Source organism: Apis dorsata, unplaced genomic scaffold (assembly GCF_000469605.1).
Source record: "Apis dorsata unplaced genomic scaffold, Apis dorsata 1.3 scaffold_75, whole genome shotgun sequence".
NCBI classification, from domain to species: domain Eukaryota; kingdom Metazoa; phylum Arthropoda; class Insecta; order Hymenoptera; family Apidae; genus Apis; species Apis dorsata.
In genome coordinates this window covers 50,525-64,644 of record NW_006263373.1, presented here as the reverse complement: position 1 = coordinate 64,644, position 14,120 = coordinate 50,525, and the positions used below count along the sequence as shown (strand labels likewise).

At 30.9% G+C, this 14,120-nt stretch overlaps 1 protein-coding gene across 2 annotated transcripts in view; it reads left to right on the top strand.

The window, feature by feature from the left end:
- LOC102678616 (zwei Ig domain protein zig-8-like) overlaps window positions 1-14,120 on the top strand; it is a 420,477-nt gene that overhangs the window by 377,287 nt on the left and 29,070 nt on the right. The window contains exon 6 of one of the 2 annotated variants that reach the window (XM_006610694.2): window positions 3,952-4,049. The gene's annotated coding sequence lies outside the window, so the exon portion shown is untranslated. Of the gene's footprint in view, window positions 1-3,951; window positions 4,055-14,120 lie in introns of those variants that run through there. The other variant, XM_031508149.1, reaches the window with a different exon arrangement.

Below are 14,120 nucleotides of genomic sequence, written 5' to 3'. Positions count from 1 at the left end.
AATGAGATACTTTTTTGGAAAAAAAATTAAATATTAATTTTTGAAATTATAAATTTATAATTTTAATTACAATAGACAAGCTGCATATCAAAAGTGTAACTATTTATCTATATGTCAGCACATTTTTTGTTTTTCCTTTCTTCTTTCTTTTCCTTTCTATTTTTCTGTTTCTTTCATTTGATTCAGACATTCCTAGGAGATATTCAGGCACGTTGTAAATCTCGAGTGGCTGATGCACTTTTCATTCACACCAACAATAAAGCACTCGGTCCAAATATCCTTGTTTCTCACCTCCAACCTTCTGCAGAGTATTTCATCCATGAACTACAATCCAAACTTGAATGTAAGGTTTAAAGATTGTACAATATTCTTGTTTCCAGTTATCAGTGTTTCTTTGATAAAATATATTTGTTGTAATTTTGAAAGACATTAATTTTTAAAATTAGTTCTAAACTAAATCTAAATGAATTTTCATGCATCCTTTTATATCACGATAATAATGATATTATTATTATTTAACTAATATCTTCAATGATTCGAAGATCTATTTAAATTTGTTGTAAAAGATATTATTATAGATTAGAAAGGCTAAATCTCAAAGGCTTGGTTAAATTATTAATTATAAGAAGAAAAAAAAACATTAAGACTTTGTGATAAATTCAGAGTTCAGGTGCATTGGCTTCGAACCATTGCATTGACACCGTTACATATCCCTTAAACGATCGTCATTACCCTCAGGGGTGCAATACGTTACCGTGCCATACGATGAAACTAACTGCTAAAATACGGCGAATAAATGATTAATCAATAATCTATTGAGACAAAGTTGTCAGAACTTCTTTACGAGTCCTATTGTCCTACGACTGGTGCATCTGACGTGAAATTATTTCCATCGATTCGAAAATTTATTGGAACAACGTTCAACCGATTTCGATCGTTGCAGAAAGACGATTTTCGTTATTATTTTCAGCTTATTTCCGATTTATAGAGATGGAAATCATCGTCAAGAAACTTTTGAAATCGTAAACGATCCTCGAATTGATTTATAATCCAATTTTCACATCGTAAGGATAATTTAGAGATGAATTTTTTTTATCTATTTGTCAAACCTTCATTTGATTCGAAGAGAAAGAGTTGAGAATGATAATTTTACATATTTTTAAAAGTAATTATTAATCACTGTTCAGATCTTAATAATTGGATAGTCAAGATCCATTTTGATTCATCAGGCAAAGATTAATCAATAATTAATTTATTTCACAATAAATTTATACATTGTGAAATAAAGTATAAAAAGTGTTATTATTTTGCGAATTAAAATTTGTAAAATTATATTAATAATAAAATGACATTATTCAATACTTGTACAATCTTGTAATTAAATCTTTAAGAATTTTCGAAATGAGTAAACGTCAACACCTTAAGCTTTCCAACCAATTTCCAATCGTCATTAGTTAGAAGGAAATACAAAAATACGAAAATGCTTTTCGTGACTGAAACGAAAGCATCCTTCCCAAGAGGACTATTTATTTTACTTACAACCGACACGTTGCTCCCCTAACGTCAATGTGTACCAAACATTATGTTGCACCAGAGAAGAGAAGTATTTGGGGTTATTATCGCGAGTTGAAAAGAATGATGTACACACTATCTCTTGGATAATACGCTTAGATGAACACGATTGTAGGATTTATTTTACGACGCTTGTCTATGATATCTGATATATATCCACTGTTCCTGAAAATGGTCATAGCGTCTGAAGAGATTTTTATCTCTGGTTGCTGATCGTTGGGATTAAGTGTCGTTGAAAATTTGGTGTAACATATAATTGATTTAATCCTGGAAAAATAATTATCGATTATAATAAAACAGAAGAATTAATGCTTGTTGAACTTTATAAAAATCTGCATCTGTTGGTTATTAAAGTTGCTAAATTAGAAACAGATAGATTGAATCATATGCAAAATATTAGGGAGAAATGTTAAGAATATATTCTATTTTATTCTATATTTTGATTTAACGTAAAATGTTAAAGTAATTAAAATAATTTAGAACAGAAAATAGTAAAATATTAAATGAAATATGCAGTCACTATTATCCTATTCAATGATTCGTGTTATTAATTGAATTGTTAAATACGATATTTTATTAATAATTAATTTTGTTGGTTATTAATAATTGTAATTAAATGGAAGTAATTCTAATTATATTTACTCGATAAAATGTTTCTCGTTGGAGATATATTTTATTGATAACCGATCCTCCTTTAATTAAATATAATAAAATATAAAGTTGATCGAATGTAATGAAAATTAATTTTTGTATATTTATTTATGCGTGGTACGTTTTTTTGAAAATTATCATAATTTCTCAAATAACAGAATGTTTATTGACAAAAATAAAATACTCTTAGAATATTCAAAATTGTTTGTCTTTCAAAGAGTATTCAGTTCGTCAGAAAATAAAATTTTAACAAATTTTGATTTCTGGAATTTTTTTTAAACCATTATTTGAAATTTCAAATGACACACATTTCTAGATTAAAATACAATTTCATATTAAATAATTTAATATTGCAGAAAATTAATTTCCAGATTGTTTAATTAGTCTACGTATAATAAATGTAAATTAAATTTCATACAAATATTTACCTCGATGCACAGCCATAAATTTCAACGATAAATGAGAATTTCTTAATATAAATTTCAATCAAGACACCTCATTTAAAAATACAGACAATATAATTCAAATTCCCTATTTATAACTATTAAAAATAATTGAACACGGTAACTTTAACAAGAATTCTATTTGGGGAAAAAAAATTACATAATTCTAATTTCAATCCATCATTATTAAAGATAATTAAATACAAGAAATTTCAATCAAAGAAATCAAAAACGAAGGAAAGAAAGAAAGAATTCTCATAATTCGACTTGTAATTAAAAAAAATTTACTGTAAATTATTCGCTTTAGAAATCATAAACACTTCTAAATTTATCGTTCAGGAACAGAAAACATTTATTATATATATTTTATCCACAATTTATTTCTAAATCTGAAGTGTGAAGTGTGAAATACTTAGCCCGTGGCTTTTTAATAGTAATTACGGTAATTCGTATTAATGAATTACTATGAAGTAATTAAAGTTTCGATTGATGAACGCCCGGTTGAAATTGAATCACGGAACGCTTATATTTTTCCCTCACCCCCTCCTCCTCCCCCCCCTTAAACGATAAAGCGGTGAAGAGAGAATTCATGATACCGCAAGTGGTATTAACCGGCAATTAATAGCCGTTAGATCATCGTTGCTTCATTATTAATTTCGACGTGAATTATTTCATACAGCCCTTATACCGGAACCGCGTATCGATAACCACTCGCGAAATTAAAGCCATTTCTATCATTCGGGGGCAATTGTTAGGCCAAATTTATGCGTCTGACGTGTTTTCGCGTTTCGGTGCCCCGAAACGATTAAATGGGACATGATGACAGTCGAATTATACGACCCTGTTGTTTGCTTGATCCCGACATTGGGGATCGGGATATTTTGAGGAAATGGTGGTAATAATTTCAATATTTCGCGGATATCGATTATTCCGTCCAAAGATGACGGCCACTTATTTATATTTGACGTTTAATAATCATAACGTAATTTCAAGTATTCTGATATATTTATATTTTAATTTTACTTCTCTCTGGAGATACAGATTTTTTAACGTATTCTTAAACATTATTATTTAAATTTTCTAAGTAAAAAAAATTGGAAAAATATTGATTTTTTTGAGACGCCAATTATTTCAAAAAGTTGAAGAGAAGTTATATAGATACGTATCTTTGGCGCAAACCATGATGGGAAAAAAATATGTTTTTAATTACGGGTAATTAAAAAATTTACGGAATAACAGTCGGTTATGCTTTCGATCTAATATCGGTCTTTTCGTTTTGTTACAGATTGAGGATCACCCATGCAAAACCAAGCGACTCTGGAAACTACAGTTGCGTGCCCACTGTGGCGGAGAGAGCCAGCGTCAACGTGCATGTTATTAATGGTGAGTTCTATATATATATATATATATATAAATTGCATGCCATATTGCTCTTAATACCATAATATTTTAGACAGGCTTGATTATAGACAGGATCGATGCCTCTGCATTAAAATCATCTCCAATTATATTATCATATATATATATTGTAGTAGCAAAGTTATTATCTCTTGCAACTCATCCAATAGACTTTGATCGAGTCGAAAAGATATATACTTTCAGAATTTTTACTTTATTTTTACTTTGTATTTTCATAAAGAATTTTCAGATTTAAAATTTCAGGGATAAATATAAAGTTGGTAGTAGGATGGAGTGTAACGATTAGATTTTTATTTCTGGTAAAAATCCTTATCCATTTGAGAGAAAATCGGAGCCAGGAATATGTATATATATATATATATATATATACAATATATATTTAAATGAAAAGAATCGATGGAACAATTGGAAGCAATTTTTAAGAGATTGTCTTCGTTTCGAATTTAATCTTGAAAATTGAACAGCTCGTAAGGGAAATACAATTGGATATTTTTTATCGTGGAATATATGTCAAACGGAATCGAATATCGTAACACAGATATTAAATTTTTAGATTTTGTATAATTCAATTAATTTATCCAAATTTTTTGCTGCAATTCAGATATCTTTCTCTGTCCTCGTATTCGTACAACTTGCAAATGTTTTCAACAATAGATTTCAATTACAGTTTAATTTTTATTTGCGCAGGATTGAAGTCGAACTGAAATTTCATTATTAAGAATATTATATCAAAAATGTACAACGAATCATTAATTAAGTTTTAAATAAGAAACAAAAATAATAAATAATCGGATCGAATAATTTTAATAATCTTTCAAAGCTTTCTTTTTCTTTCTCCTTTTTTTTCTTTTTTTATTTTTCAATGTTAATTATTTCTCCAGAAGAAAGATATCTCCTTGTTTGTAATGTAAACTATCTTCGAAGCTTCCATCCACTTTTATCCGAATCCTATTGCCCGAATTTTCGTAAGTCGATTGCAAAACGAAGGAAATCGATCGAATGCAAAAACGAATCTTCCCAAGATTTCGTTATTCCCTTGTGCATTCTTACAATCGGCCGCCACCGAGATCCAATTACGAATTTTCGATTAGCAATATTCTGAAAGCATGGTAATCGTCTGACTCGATAGATAAAAATAAGAAGGAATGGGAAATAGATTAAAAGGGATTGGAAGAAGATATTGTTCAATTGATTATGAAAATTATTTATTTATTTAAATGGAAGTGGAAAGGCATGGAATGAAGAAAAAATAAAGAGAGAAAAAGAAGAATAAAGGTAACAAGACGATTATGCATATATTAATATATTTGTTTTTTAATTTCTTAATTAATATTATTAATTTAAGTTTCACGTGTATAAATATAATATTCATAGGAATTCGATGCACATGATGTATTCAATTAAGAAATTCCAACATAGTATGGTTAGCTCTAAATGTTCAACATACCTTGACTATCTGTTTCAAGAATTTGCTGTTTACATCATTCCACTTATTTCTTTCAATGTTCGATTTAAAAAATTTCATTTAATGAAATAATTAATTTTCGGTTGAAATGTTAAATTAATTACTCATTTCCATGATCATTTTGTTTTACTATAGAAGTTAGAATTTTCTTCCACTCCATTTGGAACTTTCATTAAAAATATTATTAAGTGGTTAAACATTGAATGATATATATTTGAAAAATCGTATATTGGGGAAAAATCCAATATTTATTTTATGAATAAGCATGGAATATTTAAAATTTTACGTAAGTAACTTTATTTTTTCTTCAAATAAAATATTCGCCATTTTCAAAATTTATAATTATTATTCTTTCATTTACATATCTGTTAAATTCTCATAACTCACTATATTCCAAAATTATTATTTTCAATAAAGCATCGAAAATTTTATGAAATAATTCCATTAAATTCTAATCCTTTCTATCTAAAATTCAAATTTTGCATGCAATTGGCAAATTCATACGTGTGCAGCGAAAATTAAGTCAATGAATCAAAATTCATTCCCCTCGTCAAATCAAAATGATTTCTATCTTGATTCGAAATCGAATTTTCTCATCAAGACTGTTTCACTGATAGTCGATTTTGTAAATAGGCGAAATTACATGTATAAGGACAAGACGGTGCACCGATAATCCAAAGATCTTAGGGTATGTCTTCGGTTTTCCATCGGCCATTATGTCGCTTTTGTCACGCCAGCTGCATCGAAACGTAATTCGATTTCCTTCCTTGATCTTCGATAGAATCTTCCATCTGGAACAAGCTTCTGACCACTGTGCTTCCTTTCCTCCTTGTCCCTCACTTCAGGAACCCGACTTCCTCAAGTCGAGCGATATTTCTTTGAGCATTGATTTTTATGAATTATATTCACAAGAAATGAGATGTCAGTTGTATGCGCATCGAGTGAGGAATAATAATTGGATTGCGAATATTTATGCGAAAATTTAATCAATAGGAACAGAATATGTTGGAACGACTTGATTGAAAAGGGAAGTTCTTCACTTTTAAATTCCTATACGAAATATCTCTTGGATGATATTGGAATTTTTCAAATTTCGTTTTATTTATAGGGTATAAATCTATGAAATGGTTGAGAATTATTTATGGATAATACAGTTACACGCATGATTTTCTATTTTTAAGCTTCCATACAAAAAGAATTTATAGAACGCCTCTTTTCCACGTTATTTTTACCATTTCTTGGATGGTTTTTATTTGGCTGTAAAGTGACGTTGAACTATTTTCTGAAGCGAGCCTTCTGAAATTTGAACATCTCATTTATGAACCGTATAAAAACGGACACGGGAAAAAAGGAAATGAGAAGTGGAAATTCAATTTCGTCTAAATACAAGTTCCGAATTTTTACATGGTTTTCTTATAAATCATTGACAGGACAGATATAGAGGAATATAGTGAAATATTGATAATAAAACATTTTGAGGAGAAGGAATAATTTAACTCGTAATTAATATGATAATTATTAGACTGTGGATTTTTATGCAATTATGGAATTATTAGTTGAAATAGTCGATTAATATACGGAAAAGTGTAAAACATATGCTATATTATCTCGATATATATTTTATGCGACAAAATGCAAAATAAAACTTCAATTATTCATCAAAAAACATGGGAAAAAATTTAAAATTTTGTTATTAAAATATACTCAGAATATGGAGAAAACCGTGCCATTGAAGTCACTTTTTGATTTATCCCGATATCTCAATTGATTGCCGAGATATAACGATTCAAAGTGTCCATAGTACTTAACATAGGGCTAAAAATATGAATGGTGGCGCCATCTATTGACCTATATATTTTAGAAGCGCGTACTACGTTTTTCCAGGAATCGCGTCTGTCGCTTGTCTGGAGTTTGAGATAGGTTAGTGAAAGGAGGTGCGAGCGAGAGGTCCCAATAAGAGACAGAGAGAGAAATAGCGAACGATTAAAAATTACCTTTCGCTTTACACGATGATATCTCGGGAACCGGAAGTGATATCGAAATAAATGAAAAAGCGTTTTAAAGGGCAAGGTTCCGTGCTCCAACGATCGTTCACTCGTTCACCGGAAGTTAGTATCTTCGGAGTTATGGCGGTTCAAAGTTTTCCTAATTTTAATAACATTTAATCCGGTTTCAGGTAAACGATCAGAAATTAGACTTTATTTCGCACGATGATATCTCGGGAACCGGAAGTGATATCGAAATAAATGAAAAAGCGTTTTAAAGAGCAAGGTTTCGCGCTTCTAATGATCTTTTATTCGTTGACCGGAAATCACTATTTTCAGAGTTACAGCGATTCGAAGTATTTTTAATTTTAATAGAGTTCAATCGAGTTTCAAATAGAATTTTTAGTTAATACAATTAAATTTTGCAGCAATTTTACTTTATTTAACGAGCATAATCATGATTGTTTAATTTCAATTCAAGCGCAGATTCAAAAATAAAATTTCACAATTAAAAAGTTAAATCAATCGTAGCGCATATCTTTCAATTTTTATCATGAAAAATCGTGATCAAAGAAATAAACAATTCAAGCCAATTCTACGGAGCGCCCCTTAATAAACCCATATACGGCGTCGATGAACTTCTAAAAAATTAAATAAGATCAAATTCTTCGTTGTTCCTGCTTGCTCACTCGGGAAAACAACGGGAAAAAATCAACCTGTTAGAAAATCTTGAACGAAACGGCGATTCGTTCAAACTTCGAAAAACAAAACAAAAAAAAAAAAAGAAAAAAAGAAAAAGATCTGGAGGAAAAATTAAAAATAAAGAATTCATAACCTGACCAAAGTTCTCGCCCGGTTATAGATGCAATAATCATCGACAAAACGTGGCAAGAGTTAATTAACTCCTGGCGCTCCGTTAATTTCGCGTTGTTCCAACAGCGGAGAACCCTTTAATTACAAACAGCCGTGAAATTCTAGACGATGGATCGATCCCTATCGACGATCGATACCGTGTGATCCACTCTCTCTCTTTCTCTCTCTCTCTCTTCGCCTGTTGCGCCTCGCGATCCTTCTCCCTCCCTCTCTCTCTCTCTCTTTCTTTCTCTCTCGCTCTAGGTATCGCCACGTTTCATCGTTCGAGAGACGAGCGAAAATTCAAGCTCGAAAATCGAGTGGAAAACGAGCTCGAATTTCCACGGCGACTTTTCCAACGCGAAATTGTTATTCCGATGGAAACGTGGGTTATTACGAGACCGGTGGACAATCGGCCGTGGTTTAATTATGCGATATGCCAGGCGATCATTTTCGATCCTCGCTTCGCTGGGCTATCACGGTTTTCACGTTACGCGCCGATTACCGAAATTAACACGGTTGGACTCGATTTAATTGCCGTATGAGAGAGCCGTTGTCAAGTTTTTAATTCTATTCAATTTTTTTTTTCTTCTTCTTCTCTGTATGTGTATGCATATTTTAATCGTTGCAACATTAAAATTGACGCTTCGGAGAACGGTGCAGCACTGTGGAAGTTTAATGTTGTTGAGAAAAGATCGATGGGTGTTTTAGAGGGAGTAACATCTACTTTTTTTTTTCTTTAGAAATTTTTAAGGTTTTCTCAGTTGTAAATAATTTCGTGATAGTCTTAATATCGATTCGAAATTAATATGATCGAATAAAATCACGACTTGGATTGGTCTGCAATTCTCTTTGCTTAAATGTGTCGTTCAAACGTTGAAATGATAAACAGATCCGTTGAATTTCCTTAAACGAGACGGTAATGGATAAGGACATATCGTTAATTGAGCCAATCGCGCAACTATCAAACTATCTTGGTTGTGTCATCGTACGCCACGCGTGTGTCTTGTTGGATAAGTTTGGGACATTCTCTCGAGACTCGTGACAACAGACGGTGTAAACTACATTCGTACCTGTGTCCTGCACATTTTAACGCCGGTTGAACGTTAAAGCACGATAAGAGAGCAACTAGGAATACGTACACGAGAGGTGTTAACTGATGGAAAGTTTGCGGTGGAAAACGAGTTGCTGTGGAAGAAAAATGTCGTTGTTTCGTTCGTGGATAAAACTTGGCGAGGAAAAGGTAGAGGAATGATGATTCAAACCTATCTCTTTGATCTTATTGTTACTAATAATTTTCAGTGCCTTTTCTTTTTTCCAAACATTATAAAAGTATATATGAAAAATATATTAAGTATTAAAAATATATTAAAATTATTAAATATATATTAAAATTATGTTAAAAAATATATTAAAAATATAATTATTATATATTATAAACTATATATGAAAAGTATATATATTATTAAAATATAATTATTATAATATTATAATTATTATAAAATATAATTATTCTATATATTAAAATATGAAAGTATGAAAGAACTTTTTTATATCTATCTTAATATTTAATTGATGATTCTCTCTTTCCAATTTTCTGAGCTCGACAATAACAATAAAAACAGAGAGATAGTTTTGAAAAGTTTCCAATTATATTCCTTGTATCAAAAATAATTCTTTCTTTCATATTTCTTTATATCGATTAACGAAAAGTCTTTTCATCCTTTTCATTTTCGTTAATCAAATTTATTTATTACGTTTGATATACATAAAAAGCAATTTATTACTCCACGATAAACACGTGGAAAATATTTTTCCTGATCGATCGTCTTACGTCACGCGTCTTTTGCGTAAACGATTATGCAAATTCGAATTAACGTCTTCCGGAACCACGTGGAAATTACACCGCGGTGCTAATAGGATTTTCATTTCTTGCGGGAAAACAGATTACACGCGATTCGCCGTGAATCTTGACGAAAATTAACACGTCAATTTTAACGCGATATCTGTGGAAGATTATTTATTAAAAATATATATCGTTGTTACAAATCCTCGGCATATTTATTAAATTTCTCGACATTGAATAAATAAAATTGAATCGAAGCTGAATGCATTACGATAAATTTATTTGCTCTCCCATAAACGATATATCGTGAGAATTTTTATTATTCGATATATAGAATTAATAGTAGATGTAACGAAGATGAAGGGATAATGTAATTGCAAAGAGTATATACATATGAGTATAAATATCCAATTTAAATTTAGAAATATTCCTTAAACGAAGGTCCTTAATCCACGATGCTGTTTTCTTTGGACAATTTTACTGTGTTGCCTTTGCAAGCATCTCGACGTCATTGATCGGCACAGTGGTGACAAGGTTTGACGAGCTCTTTGACATTTCTGCGAGCCTACACGATCACCTGTGTTTGACAGATTAATTAGTCTACAAGCATTTTAGAATGATGTAGTGTTAGACTGGCCGTGGTCACGCTGTAAAAAGGTAGCCAAAGAATCGAGGGAGTTCTTATTTTTCGCTCTTATTTCCCTTTTATATCGTTACGAGGGGTTTTTCATCCCTCTTTTCATCCGTTTCCTCCCCTCCTCCCCCCGAGTTTTCAAGATACGCCGTAAGATTGGTTTGTTTTTCGCGCCGATGATCGACCGAGAGAGGATTCAGCCAATGAATAGGTGATGGATCGGTGATTGAAGGCTGCCACGTTCCCTCGATTGCGCTTCCTTGCTTGCTTTTTTTCCATGTGAGATTTCTATGGAGATCGATTAGAAAGATATTCTTCCTTCCCCGAGGCGCTTTTCATCGGGTGTTTATTAATAGAAATTCCTGTTTGAATGTTTATTCCTATTTTATTCGATTCGTGATTTCACAGGAAAATTGTTCTAAATGGAAGATCTAAGAATGAAAAATTTGTATTATTCAATTTTCATAGATTTTGCGTGGAATTTACTAATAATATTTGAATATTGTATAATGAATAATACATTATCATAATGAAAATATTTATACAAAGTATATTTGAAATACATATATTTGAAAGAATTTTAAAAAACACAAAAGAATCATATCATCTTATGTAATAAAAGAAGCAACTAACTTTTTACTAACTGATTAATTATTAAACACTGCGTAAAGATATTAATTAAATCCTTAATTAATTGAAAACCTCATTCCTATATACATTCATTATTTCATTACAAGTGCAATAATACAATTTACTATTAAATAACTAAACAATAAATATTTCTTCTTAATGAAACAGATATCTTCTTTACTAAAGAATCACAGAAAAGAAGAATCCTGTCGTTAATAAAAGAAGAATTTTTCTTTGAACGATGGATTAAAATTTAATTATCGCACCGCTTTATCGTCCATTTACAATTAATCAGAAAGTTGAATACCAATACCAATCTCAAAATCAATATAATTCAAATCCCCCTCCTTCTCTCTCTACAAAAAAAAAGAAGAAAAAAGAGAATTTAATAAGAAGAAAGAAAAAACCGCAAAAAAAGAAAGGGGGTAGAAATATTCAGCCAATCAGAGCTTTTCGTTCGAGTTCATTTGATATTCCTTATCGAGAAATCCTTCCAAGAAAGCGATCATAAACCAAAGACGAGCCATCCACAACCAGCCAAGATCCAGATCGCAAAAGTTTGTGCCATCGATTGAGCAGCCAATCGAGCCGAAAGAAAATTATCGAGGCAGCAGCTCGACGAGTTATCAACCACGATGAACGAGCGGGAAACGCGATGAGAGAGAGAGAGAGAGAAAGAGAGAGAGAGAGGGAGGGAGAAGCGGTGAAGGTTTAACAAGATTAGCAGCGATCGCGAAGGCTTGCAACCTTGCAAGTCACTCGAAGATCCGGCTGGTAACCCTTTAACCCTTAGATGAGCCGCATACCGGCATGCCATTCCGTGATATCGCCACTTCCTTATACCCTGTCGCCATCCACCGTTCATCCTCCACTCACGAGCCTCTTCCGGTTAGAACTGGCTTCTGAGAGAGAACTGTCAGACCTACTTGGTTTCGCACGCGCGTGCAGGGGATGATTAAAGAGGGGGTCGAGAATAATCTTGAACTTGATCTCGTGCTTGGATTCATCCTTTGAGTTTCTTTTCTTTCAATTTGATGTGCGATATTTTCTTTTGGGATAATACAGTAAAAATTGTAAAATCAGAGAGTTAATGATCCGTGTTTTACTCAGATTTGATGGATTGACTAATGTATGTTTTATGTACGAGGAAGAGTGAATATAAATTTCTATTATTGTAAATTACATTTAATTTTTATTTCTATTAAATTGAAAAAAAGGGGAGGAGGAATTTTAATAGGAATTATTTACTTTTCGTAATAATGATCTTAAATTATTTTTTATTAACTCTTAAATTTTAAAAATTTTAAAAAAGCCATATAAGATGGTTATAAAGATTATTCATACAAGATTATACTCCCTTTGATCCGAAATTTTCTCCTTTAATACGTGTCAAAAATAAAAAGAAAAAATTATAGACTTGTAAAATACCCATAACATTCTTTTAACGATACTTTAAAAAAGATACATTATTATGGGAAAGAAACTGTACAAAACTGTACAAAATATATAAAATTAAAATTAAAAAAAAAAGAAAGAAAAGGAAGAAAATTGCTACAATCGTATTAACATTCGGAATATAAATTTTCATAAATCTAACTTTATACTCCTACTTTCAATTCTTTGCGTATACCAAAGATGGCGGCAAGAAGCAAGAAACAAACGGCATAATAAATGTAAATATATTCGGCGGACATTATGCGCGATTCAGGTGCATTTCTGAAGGATGCATACGCCCGGTCGGATACGATTTTCCATCCCGTATTTCTATGGTAATCGAACCGGGCATAGTCCAAGGTATTTTCTCGAAAGTCTTCGAAAATACTTGGTAATTCGATACGTTGCGTATATGTATGGAAGTTACGGGTATATATCCGATGTATACCCGTGTGCTCGAAATAACCCGAGATATCTGCTCTCGAGCTCTCTTGGCTTCGCGTGAAAATTGAAGTTTGGAAACGCGGTTAAAATTGAAACAGCGAGATTCGTTCCGTGAAAGTAATGGTATTAATGGGGAAATAATAACGAGGAAAGTTATTAGAATACAATAGGGTAGGCGAGGAATTTCAAACGTAGTTTGAAACCGATTCGTGATGTCGAATCTTTTTGAATGAATAATTCGTTTAGATATTTCATTTTTAGAAATATATTAAATATTTGAGTCTTCTTTATTTTTTTAGATCCTTAGATTTTTCTTATTTTAATTAATATTATTGAAGGATGAAAATTATAAAAATGTTAGGCAGAATATTAATTTGATTAAATTGATATTTATAGATTTCTTTTTAAAATTTTTAAAATATTTCATAAAATATAATAATTTCATATAATTATGTGATATATTTGAACATCTTTGTAGATTTCAGGATGGATATGTACCAAACGAAGAAGTATAATAATTAGTTTACGATAAAATATAAAATTTGTGTTGAATTAAAATAATAAATAATAAGCTAAATATTTTATTCAATAACATAATAGAAATATTAACATGTTAAGAAAAATGAAAAAAAAATATATTTTTTAAAATTGTTTGAAGTATTTTTATAAAAATAAATAAAACGTGTGAACAAAATCGTGCAAATATAAATAAAACATGTTGAAAAATCACGTAACAATGAACAAA